At 42.8% G+C, this 12,080-nt stretch overlaps 1 pseudogene; it reads left to right on the top strand.

The window, feature by feature from the left end:
* Positions 1-1,711: 1,711 nt before the first annotated feature.
* On the top strand, positions 1,712-3,004 carry LOC147901744 (uncharacterized; annotated as a pseudogene).
* Positions 3,005-12,080: the final 9,076 nt, after the last annotated feature.

Genomic DNA, 12,080 nt, shown 5'->3' on the forward strand with positions numbered 1-12,080 from the left:
CTCATAGCAAGAGATGATGGAGCCCTCTCCTCTATAGGAACAACATGACATCAGGCAACGCAGAGAGCCAACAACACACATTAACACCAAGCAGAGAAGGGGACCTGAACAATAACATGGAGGCTCCACGAAAGAGGAGGAGAGCCCCTTTTGGATACGAATTGATGGGTTCTAGAGATGGATTTGTCCCTGCAGCTCCCCATCCATCCTTTGCATCTTTCATGATTGAGTCCTATGGCTATAGTGGTCTGGAAGACTGGGCACATGCTCAAGACTTCCACCATGGATACAATGGTCCATATGGTGGTATGACTAGGATCGATGTGACTGCGAGATCCAAATGGGGCCATGTATACAGACATGTAGAACATGAAGGGGCTTATGCCCCAGCACACGCAGGTGGACTCGGAGGACACACTGAGCAAGTGCGAATCAAAATCAAGACGATGCGCTTTTGGCTTGGAACATTGTGTACTCATCATTGCCCTTTCACTTTCCCACAGGACAAGTTTTTGCACAACTAAGCTTAGCTAGCTAAACCACAAGAAACATTTTGTACACATGCATATTGTAAATAAAGTAGCAATGCATCTGTTTTGTGTAATGTGCAATGTTGTAAACCACTCAAAGTGAAATGCACAAGTGCAACAGAAATGCTAGAAGACGCACAGCTAGGTCTACACCCATTTTGTATCGAAAGCCGTTTTCAAGACCACCATAAAACCCACCGTAAAACCCAAGGATAAACACCCACCGTAACCCATGGAATCCCATTTTCAACACCACAGCAGATCCCGTGCGTGAACCCCCATCCATTTCCAAACACCATGTTAAACATCGAAAACCTTTTTACCATGCTAAACTGATTTCACAACACTAACAAGCCAACATAAATCACACAAAACTGTCATGCGAACAGTACAGCATACTATGCCATAACATTTCCACTACAAGCGGTCCACTGACATACGATGGTCTCATATGCAGGCATATGGCCGTCCCACACACAGCCATCAAGTTGCCGTTTCATCTTCACATCCTGGATGAAGATAGCACCCATAGATTCTTGCAGGTGAACGCTCATGACATGCATCCCATCCCTTCGCTTCAAAGACATGCATCCTGCCTTGACACCAGGGCTCCGTCTTTTTCCCACGTCTGCATGTCAAAATTTTAGCATGTTCCAACTTCAAGGAGCCATGTTCCCGTCCTCCCTACAAACCGTGGAGAGAACCAGAAAAATCACTCACAATAGCTTTCATGGACCAAAAAAGATGATGGTAGGGAGAGGGAGAGAACATCCTTGCAGTGGGGTGAGCCATTGATGAGGCAACAAGGAGAAACTCTAGCTCTGTGCATGCAAACACCATCAAGGCACTTCAAAGTAGGCCAAGTAGCAAGTAGCAAGGTGTGGGAGGGAAGATGATGCCATGGTGATGGCGGAGAGAGCCACGAGGATGCGTAGGAGACGGAGGTTTCCACCATGGCACAAGCATAGAGGAGTGCAGAGTTCTTGACATACGCAGGCCAATTTTGGGTGACTGTGTTTATGCATATTCGTCACTTGAAGTGACTTGTGGTTGCTTGCCACTATTGTCAGTTGCTGTGTTGCAGTTTGCCCTTGTGAGGCAGAATTTCATATTTGCAGAAGTTGTGCAGTTTGCCCTTGTGAGGCATAAGTGATATTTTGCAATCTTCAGGTACTACAGAAATGGCCGACAATCTGTCTACTATTGTAAGCGAGAAGCTTGACAAGAACAACTTCCAGGCATGGAAGTTCAGGATGACAAATTTCCTTATGGGAAAGGGATTTTGGGAGTTCATTAATGGAGATGAGCAGGAACCTGCTCTTCTTGAAACTCCTACTGCACAGCAAGTGCAGGCATTTAAAACCTCGCATGAAAGAGCCAGGAAGTTCATGTATTGGCTTTCTGTTAGTATCTCAGATTCTATGAGTGTGCACATATAGGATGCACAAACGCCTAAGGAGGCGTGGGACACTTTGGTGAAGATGTACAATACCAACACTCATGCACGGAAAATGCAGCTCAAGTAGGAGTTGCATAATGTGCAGAGAGGAAGGATGAACATCAATGATTATTCCATGAAGGTGAAAGGCCTTGCAAATGCACTTGGCTCAATTGGAGCACCAGTTGATGATGAGGACTTGGTGTCCGTGACCTTGAATGGTCTTGGTAAGGAATATGCACAGTTTCGGACTTCCATTGGTGTCCGTGAAACATTTCCTGATTTTCAGGATTTAATGGCTCTTCTAATCAGTGAAGAGATGAGAAATGTGGGTGGTTCTTCATTCGCAGGAAATTCGCAAGAAACTGCCTTCTACTCAGATGCAGGTAGAGGTAGAGGAAGGTCATCTAGAGGCCGTTTTGGAAATCAAAATCAGCAACAGCAACAAGAAAATCAGTCCTATGCAGGAGGACGAGGTCACTCTAGAGGCAGGGGGAGCCAGAGAGGCCGTGGTGGATGGCAGAGAAGCCAACAAGCAAACAATAGCACAGAATGCTACTACTGTGGAAAAATAGGGCATGTGGCCAAGAGCTGCTATAAAAAGCAGAATGACATGAAAGTGGAAAGTTGCAGCAAGGCAACTTTGCATCATCAAGCAATCAAAATGATGACAAAAATGAGCATCTATTTGTGATGCAGCACATGATTAACTCCATGACAAGAGATGCAGCAGATTGCAGAAACGTCTTGTATGTTTACTTAGGTGCCTCTAACCACATGACCAGTCATGGTGAGTGGTTTAAAGATGTCAAGAGTTTGGATAAACCAGGTTATGTTGAAACAGGTGATGATACTGCGCATCCTATTGCGCAAATTGGCAAAGTGCCATTATCCATGCAAGATGGTAAAACGAAGTACCTTGCTGATGTACTTCATGTTCCTAACATCACTAAGAACCTGGTTTCAGTTGGCCAAATGGTTGAGCAGGGTTTGCAGGTCAGATTTAACCCTAATGGATGCTTTGTTGAAGATATGAAGGATCAGTGCCGCTTGGTTGCAAAAGGCAATAGAACTGGCATAATGTTTACCTTGGATGTTGATATGCCCGAGGTAGAAGCTGCTATGTTTGCGCATGGAAGAGGTGTCATTGCAAACATTGAAATATGGCACAAGCGCATTGGGCATGTGAATGTACAAAGGCTGAAATCTATGCAATGTTGTTGCAGGTTTGCCTAAATTCAGAGTTGATGGAATGCATAAGGTATGTGAAGCATGCCAAATGGGCAAGCAAGCTAGACATGCATTTTCATAGAATTATGGTGTGAGCAAGAGATCTTTGGAAGTGATCCACACTAATGTGTGGAGTACCAAATCTGCTTCTATTGGTGGATGCTACTACTATGTCAGCTTTATTGATGATCACACCAAGAAGGTGTGGGTCTATTTTATGAAGCAGAAAAACGAAGTGTTTAGCCACTTCAAGGTCTTTAAGGCCATGGTGGAAAAGGAAAAAGAAATGAAGATAAAAATGCTAAGGTCTGATGGAGGGGGAGAGTACTTTTCAAATGAATTCAGTGATTATCTGAGAGAACAGGGAATTCGAAGAAAGTACTCATGCAGTCATACCCCTCAACAGAATGGGATTGCAGAAAGGAAGAACAGGCACATTGCAGAAATTGCTTATGCCATGCTGAATGAGAAGAAAATGCCAAATTACTATTGGGCTGAAGCAGTATCAATTGCTGTTTATATTAAGAACAAAACCCCCATTGTTGCAGTACATGGAATGACGCTTGAAGAAAAGTTTACAGGTAGGAAGCCAGACGTTTCACACTTGAAAGTGTTTGGATGTATTGCTTATGTTCATGTCCCTAATGAGAGGAGGATTAAGTTGGATCCTAAGGCTGAAAAATGCATCTTTATTGTGTATTCTCTACAGCAGAAAAGGTATAGATGCTATAACCCTTCCACTCACAAAATGCAAGTAAGCAGAGATGTTTTTGATGAAATGAGTAGCTGGTATGCGCCAGTGAATGTTGCAGAAATGCAGAAGTAAGGAATGGTGATGTTGTACCACATGCAGAGCAGCAATCACAAGTGCTGAGTGGACCAGGAGAGTCCTCTAGTGGTGGATCCAATCCTTGGACAGGAAGGCTGAGATCAGATGGATCTCCTCATGGAAGTATAGATAGTGATATGCAGGTATCACGGAAAGGAAAAGAAAAAGTGGTGGACCATTCTCCATTTTTTTATGTTTCTGTAGGTCACTCTCATGTGGATGGAGAGACGAGTGGATCAGAAATGAGTCTCGATGAGGAACTTGGGCTTCCCTCAGTTTTGACTCCTGGTGCAAGGAGAAGCAAGAATGCTTTGAAGACTCCTGGTAGTGATCCTACTTTGCGAAGGTCCACACGTGTCAAATACCCAGTTGATAGGCTAAGGTATGATGGTTTTACAGCTCACCACTATGCATATATGGTGAAGGTAATCCAAGATGTTGAGCCAACTTATTTTGAGGAGGCTGTTGGGAATCCGAAATGGGAGAAAGCCATGGATGAGAAGATGGCTACATTGGATTCGAATGCAACATGGGAGCTAGTGCCCTTGCCTAAGGACAAAAAGGCTATTGGTTGCAAGTGGGTTTACAAGGTGAAACACAATGCTGATGAGTCTGTGAGCAGGTATAAGGCAAGATTAGTTGCCAAAGGATATGCACAGACATATGGCATTGATTATAAGGAAGAGCGTGGTCTGACAAGATTGGGCAATATCTTGTCTCAATTGGATTTCAGATTTCAACAACAGAGTTTTCACTGTATGTGAAAAAGACAGACAGGGGTATTGTGCTTATAGTCATCTATGTTGATGACTTGATTATCACAGGTGACAGTGATGCAGACATCTGTGATATGAAGCTACGGAGAGCTACGGTATTTCCTAGGTATTGAAGTGATTAGATCCCCAAATGGGATATGGCTGTTGCAGAGGCAATATGCATTGGACGTGTTGTCCAAGTATGGTATGACAGGCTACAAACCCATCTCTGTTCCCTTGGAGCAGAATGTGAGATGCAGATTGGGCTGGTAGTGTCTTTGATAGAAGATCTATCAGCGGATATATGTTTTCTCTTGGGAGTGCTGCAGTTAGTTGGAGCAGCAAGAAACAACCTACAGTTGCCTTGCTGAGCACAGAGGCTGAGTATAGGGGTGCAGCTTTGGCTGCGTGTGAGGTATTCGGAAGCTACTTACAGATGTGCATCAGTTTGTGGATGGTACTTCTGTCATTTATTGTGACAACATCAGCAGCATACACTTGGCAAACAACCCAGTCTATCATGCTAGGACAAAGCACATTGAGGTGCATTACCACTATGTGAGAGAGAAGGTTCTAGCAAGAGACACAGATCTCGTTTATGTCAGCACAGAGGATCAGGTGGCTGACATTTTCACAAAGTCATTGGGCATAGAAAAGCTTTGCAGGTTTAGAAGCTTACTTGGTGTGCAGAAGCTCGAGTTGAGCTTGAGGGGGAGTGTTGAGATATCAAGCCCAACACATGTTCACACTCGTAATATGCCGGGGTGACCGTTGTTCATTTATGTCACTGGCATAGTTGGTGGCGGATATGGTTGTGCACCGCCAGTGAATAACAGCTGTATGACAACTACTTTTGTGTACTAGAGTTAGTGGCATGGTTAGTCTGCCAACCCATGTGTGTTTTGGGTTTAGTTTATGAACCATCTATCTTAGGGTTCACTTACCTTTTGTATAGTTGTTGTGTGGCTTTTGAAGTAAGAAGAAGAAGAGATTTTCAGCCTCCACCTTTTGTGTCTTCCCCCATTGTGTTTGTTGTGAAGAAAGCTACAAGCAAGTCTCCTCCCTTTAACCTTACTCTCCCGCAATCTTTACAGTGGACTGCCAACCTGATTTTGAGACCAAATATACTAGGAATCAAGAAGGTAAGAGAGTTTGTTTTCTTTCTCATGCGGACTTTGACCATGATAAGAAATAAGTTTTATGCTTTACATGTTTGGGAAAGGGACACCCAGCAAGTCCTTGCCCAAATGTTTTGGCCTCTGAATCTATGCAAATAGGTCCATATGTTTTGCACATGGTTTCAAACATGATGGACGGACCAATTAGTATGAATGCTTATGTGCGAGCAATCACGTACTGAACTGAGGGAGATCCATGCATTGAACTATTGACAAGATCAATGCACTAAAGAGGGCAAGATCCACATGCTAAACTTGGGGGCTCTGTATAAACCCCAACCCTCGTCGATTTTCAGGTACAATTGTAGTCATGAAATGCTGCCAAAATTTTCTAGAAATCTACAAAAATCCTCTCAAATTGCACCCACGCTATCACCTAGAGTCCTCCAATCATCTCACACTTCAAATCTCAAATCCATCACCCACTTTGATCTTCCATGCACTGATCTGATCTGAGTTCAATGCATTGAACTCTGAGTTTAATGTGCTAAATTGGAAGGTCAACCTATAGACTTAATTAGATCTCTAAAAATCATATGCCCTCTACCTAAAGTATGCCACACTCTAAGACAACTATCTACGACCCCCTAAAAGCTCTTTTCCCTTCAAATCCCTTCAACAAGACCCTATCCAACCCGCAACTTGACCTTTCTCAACTCTTCTCTACCCTTTAACATGAGATGGAACTTGAATTTCACCCCCTGCCTCAGTCTACTCAACCCAAAGAGATCCCAATACACCTAGTGTCCAAAGGTTAGTCCACCAACCAACCCGAAACAGAACCATCCCAATCATAACAGGGGCCCCCATGAAAGTACTCCCAACTTCACTGCTGCAGTGACCTAGTGCTGTACACCAAACACCCGGCTAATACCAGAAATGACCCTCCTTTGGGACTAGAATGTTGAGATATCAAGCTCAACACATGGTCATGTTGAGATGCCTAGGTGACCATTCCACATCATTGTCACTAGCGTGGTTTGGTGGTCGATATGCCCCCAGTGAATAACAGCTATTAGACATCTACTTTTGTATACTCTAGTTGTGGCATAGTTATTATGCCTAGTCATGTATGGTTTGGGTTCACACTAGGAACCATGTAACTAGGGTTAGTAGTTCATACCTCTCTTATGTATGTTGTGTTGTGTGGCTTTTCAAGTAAGAAGGATAACCCACTTTTATCCTCCACCTCTTGGGTCTTCCCCTTTGTTGTGTAAGAAGACGAAAGCTGCAAACGAGTTCTCCTCCCTCTCCCCTGCATTCTTTACATGGTATTAGAGCCTCGTTCATGGTGAGGAGCTCAAGTAGCAAGTAGAGAATGCGATACCCTGGTAAGAGAATCTTGATCTCTTTCCGTTTGGAGTTTAGGGAGCATATCTCTGCAGGTTCCACAGTTCCGAGTGCAAGGTGCACTGTCTCCGATTGAGAAGATTTGCGGGGTGAAGCACGGGAGCATTGTTTCGAGAAAAACAACTGCATAGCAGTTATGATGCAAAAAATTGCATTCCGGAGTTGTTTGGGAATATTCAGAAAGTTTTCTGCAAATATTCAAAAAAGTGTCATTTTACGACAGTGGGTGCAACTTTTTGTGACTATGTAAAGTTGCAACGATCTGTTGGCTTTATGCATTTGGTGCAGAGTTCTTAAAATACACATGCCAGTTTTTGGTGACTGTGTTTATGCAAAAACGTCACTTGAAGTGACTGCTTGTGGTTGCTTGCCATTGTTGTCAGTTCTGCAGTTTCACCCTTGTGAGGCAAGAATTTTAGATTTGTAGAAGTTGTGCAGTTTGCCCTTGTGAGGCATAAGCTGTGTTTTGTAGCTTGCAAATACGTTTGTACGAATATAAAAATGGCTGATAACCTATCTTCTATTATGTGCGAGAAGCTTGATAAGAATAAATTCACAGCATGGAAGTTAAGGATGGACAATTTTCTTATGGAAAAGGGCTTTTGGGAGTTCATCAATGGAGATGAGCAGGAACCTATTCTTCTTGAAACTCCTACTCCACAACAAGTATACGCCTTCAAAGCGTGGTATGAGAGAGCCAAAAAAGTTATGTATTGGCTATCTGTAAGTGTCAACGATGTAATGATTGTGCACATATAGGATGCCTAAGGAGGCATGAGACACATTGGTGAAAATGTACAACACCAATACGCAAGCACATAAGATGTAGCTTAAGCAGGAGTTGCATAATGTACAAAGGAATAAGTTGAACATAAATGATTGTTCTATGAAGGTGAAAGGCCTTGCAGATGACCTGGCTCAATTGGAGCACTGGTTGATGATGAGTACTTAGTGTACGTGACCTTGAATGGTCTTGGAAAGAAATATGCTAACTTTTGAATCTCCATTGGAGTGTGTGAAACGTTTCCTAATTTTCAGGAATTGATTGCTCTTATCATTAGTGAGGAGATGAGGAATGTGGGTGGTTCATCCACAGAAAATTTACAAGAAACTGCCTTCTACGCAGATGCAGGTAGAGGCAGAGGAAGGTCATCAAATAGAGGCCATTCTGATGGACAGTATGGAAATCAGAACCAACAGCATGAAAACCAGTCCTATGATGGAGGACAAGGTCACTCTAGAGGCAGGGGGAGCCAGAGAGGCCGTGGTGGTGGATGGTAGAGAAGCCAATCAAATGATAGCCAAGAGTGCTACTATTGTGGAAAGCATGGACATATCGCCAAGACCTACTATAAAAAAAAAAGTAATATAAAAAATGGAAAGTTGCTAAAAGGAAACTATGCGTCATCCTGCAAACATAGTGATGACAGAAATGAGCATCTTTTTGTGATGCAGCCCATGGTTAACTCCGTGACAAGAGATGCAACAGATTGCAAAAATGTTTGGTACATTGACTCAGGTGCCTCTAACCACATGACCAGTCATGGTGAGTGGTTTAGAGATGTCAAAAACTTGGATAAACCAAGATATGTTGAAACATGTGATGATACTATGCATCCTATTGCATAGGTTGGCAAAGTACCATTGTCCATGCAGACTGGAAGAACAAAGTACCTTGCTTCACATACCCTATGCATTCCAATAACTCTGAATTTAGGCAAACCTACAACAATATTATGTGTTTGCATAGATTTCAGCCTCTATATATTTATATGCCCAATGCACTTGTGCCATATTTCAATGTCTACAATGACATCTCTTCCATGCACAAACATAACTTCTACCTCAAGCATACCAACATCCAACGTAAACATTCAGCCAATTATGTTGCCTTTTACAACTGAGTGGCACCGATCTTTCATAGCCTCAACAAAGCATCCATCATGATTAAATCTGACATGCAAACCCTACTCAACCATTTGGCCAACTAAAACTAGGTTCTTTGTGATATTAGGGACATGAAGTGCATCTACTTTAAATTTGATAAATTCGCCCAAAAATCAGCATAACTTTCACATATGAGCTCCGAATATAGCCATCCAAGTACTCAAATCGATCGCCACAAGTCATATAGATCCATCTATATGGTTAGATTTTTCAAACTATAGCTTCTAAGAAACTTGTACGTGAATTTTAAGTATACTCTCACCCACTAAAGCCTTAAAAATGGTGGCATGGCCTAATATTTGTAACTTTATGTTGGGGAAAGATTCACCCAATGACCTACACTTTTATAACCATGTTGGGGAGATATTCGCCCAATGACCTACACTTTCACAACTATGTCAGCCTCTTATTTTTTACCCTGATTTGATGGCAACAATGGATCGGCCAGTTCACAGAGGCATTCAAACTATTACATCCAAAGATCTAGCCGAGTAGTCCGTCTGAAATATGCTAGGGCTATGTAGACCATCCAATGGGAACATCTCCATGGACTCGGATTTGTAGTGGCTTAAAGATATTGAAGCTACCACGGTAACCCATGAATTCTCACCGTATTGGGGATGGAGATTAGCAAACTCATGAAGCTCGATCCAACGCAAGGCACAAAAAGGAAAGAAGAAAAATTAGGAAGAACCTTCGAACCCACAAACAGATGAGGAGGAGGAGAAGAAAAAGGAAGACTTACACCAAGTCCCTCCCCACTTCAAGGCTTACACTATACAAGAGAGAAAAATTCTCTTGGAACAAGCCAAAAGAACTGCAGAAGAAGGTGCAAACTATGGGTAAGACGGCCCGGCTAAGACAAAGGATGTCAACTTGGCCGAAAAAGGGGAAGACCCTAAGCATGTCTTCATTGTAGGTGATCTTACCCCTCAACAAGAGGAGTTAGTCTCGCTCCTAAAAGAGTATCAAGATTGTTTCGCATGGAAGTACACAGACATGGAGGTTGTGCCTCCCAAAGTAGTCCAACACACCATCCCCTTGACCGAGGATGCGAAACCAGTAAGAAAAAGACCGTACCCAATGAATCCCACTTACGTGGTGATAGTGAAAGAAGAAATTCAAAAATTCATCGACGCAGGCTCATTTACGAAATTGAACACATGGAATGGGTGTCACTGATTGTGATCGTCACAAAGAAAATGGGTACCTTAAAAAGGTCAATGCGGCCACCATCCGAGATCACTACCCATTACCTTTCACGGAACATGTGTTGGAACGAGTGGCAGGAAAAGAGGCTTACAACTTCTTAGATGGCTTCTTAGGGTATAACCAAGTGTCCATCGACCCTGAAGACCAACACAAAATAGTTTTTGCCATTGAGTGGGGGATATTTGCCTCCAAAGTAATGACATTCAGCGTCAAAATGCACCAATGCCATTTCAACGGCTTATGAGAACTGCCTTAAAGGACTACTTAAGGGGTTTTCTCGAAGTATTCTTGGATGACTTGTGCATGCACTCAAAATGGCATAAACATCTTCATTATCTAAGATTAGTCTTTGAACAGTTCCGACTGTACTGCATATCACTACATCCACTTTGTTGGAATACTGAAAGGAAAGAGTAGAGTGGACACAAAATCAGAATACTTGCTTATGGAATGAAGAAGAGTGAGGTCCTTAAGTAGGCACCTCATACAAGCTCACTGACATCACTGATGACCTCAAAGCTCCACAATCATCTCCTCAATCTGCTCCTAGATTCTCTCAATCATCCTATGTGGCTCTCCACCACCTAACTGTGCTTGTGGGCACCTAACTGTGCCTCTAGCACTCACACATAGAAACATAAGGTGTGCCTGAGGCATACACCTTGAGATATCCCAACAAACCCCCCCTCAAGGAAATGCCTCAGGCTATGTCAAGGATACATCTAGTCTCATAGTTTCTCATGCCATCCCATGGTGGTCAAGGATAAATCTATGGCTAGGTTCTCATGCTAGCAAGGGTTCCCTTGGGTGTAAGGTAAACAAAAGGGATACAAAAAGACTTTCCAATGGTTATCTCCCCTGCATGTACATGCACACAATGTCTGCAGGAGGTACCATGGAACAAAACATACACATGGCCTACATCATAAGGTGACCAGAGGTGTTCACAAAACACAATAGTTTATTTTCATTCATTTTGGAGGACTATCCAGGCTGAGTACCTTGACATAAAAAGAGAGATCGGGAGCATACATAGAGATGTGTTTAAAATGCATAATCTTCAAAGGATGCCTCATCTTGTGGAGGCTCATTAACTGTAAGTAGATTTGCATTTTCTGTCTTTGCTTTGGCTCTGCAAAACTTCTCATGATGGTTGTTCTTGCCACAGTGCTTGCATGGATTAACTTTGAAGCAGTCCTTTGAAAGGTGATTTGTCTTTCCACAGTGATTGCAAGGAGTATACTTGCCCTTCTTGACTTTCACAGCATAAGCAGTGTCATTGCCTTTCCTTAGCTCCATATGCCTTTCTTCTTCTTGGAGAGCAGAGATAATGCCTTCAAGGTTAGGATTGGGAAGATTCTTCAAAGTGCTAACAATGTGATCAAAACTTTCAGGCATACTCTTAAGTAACACTGCCATAGCATCATCAGGGGTGATAGGAGAGTTGATAGAAGCTAATTGAGTCATAAGACTCCGCATGTAGTTGACATGAGCAGCTAAAGTAGTATCACTTGCCATCTTTAATTCAAAGAAAGAGATTTTAAGTGATAGTTTAGAGATGTGAGAGCTTGCACCAAAAATTATGTCTAGCTTCTGCCAAGCTTCCGAAGG

Source organism: Dipteris shenzhenensis, chromosome 5, assembly GCF_047967505.1.
Source record: "Dipteris shenzhenensis isolate YYH24624 ecotype China chromosome 5, Dip_SZ_1.0, whole genome shotgun sequence".
Classification (NCBI taxonomy): Eukaryota; Viridiplantae; Streptophyta; class Polypodiopsida; order Gleicheniales; family Dipteridaceae; genus Dipteris; species Dipteris shenzhenensis.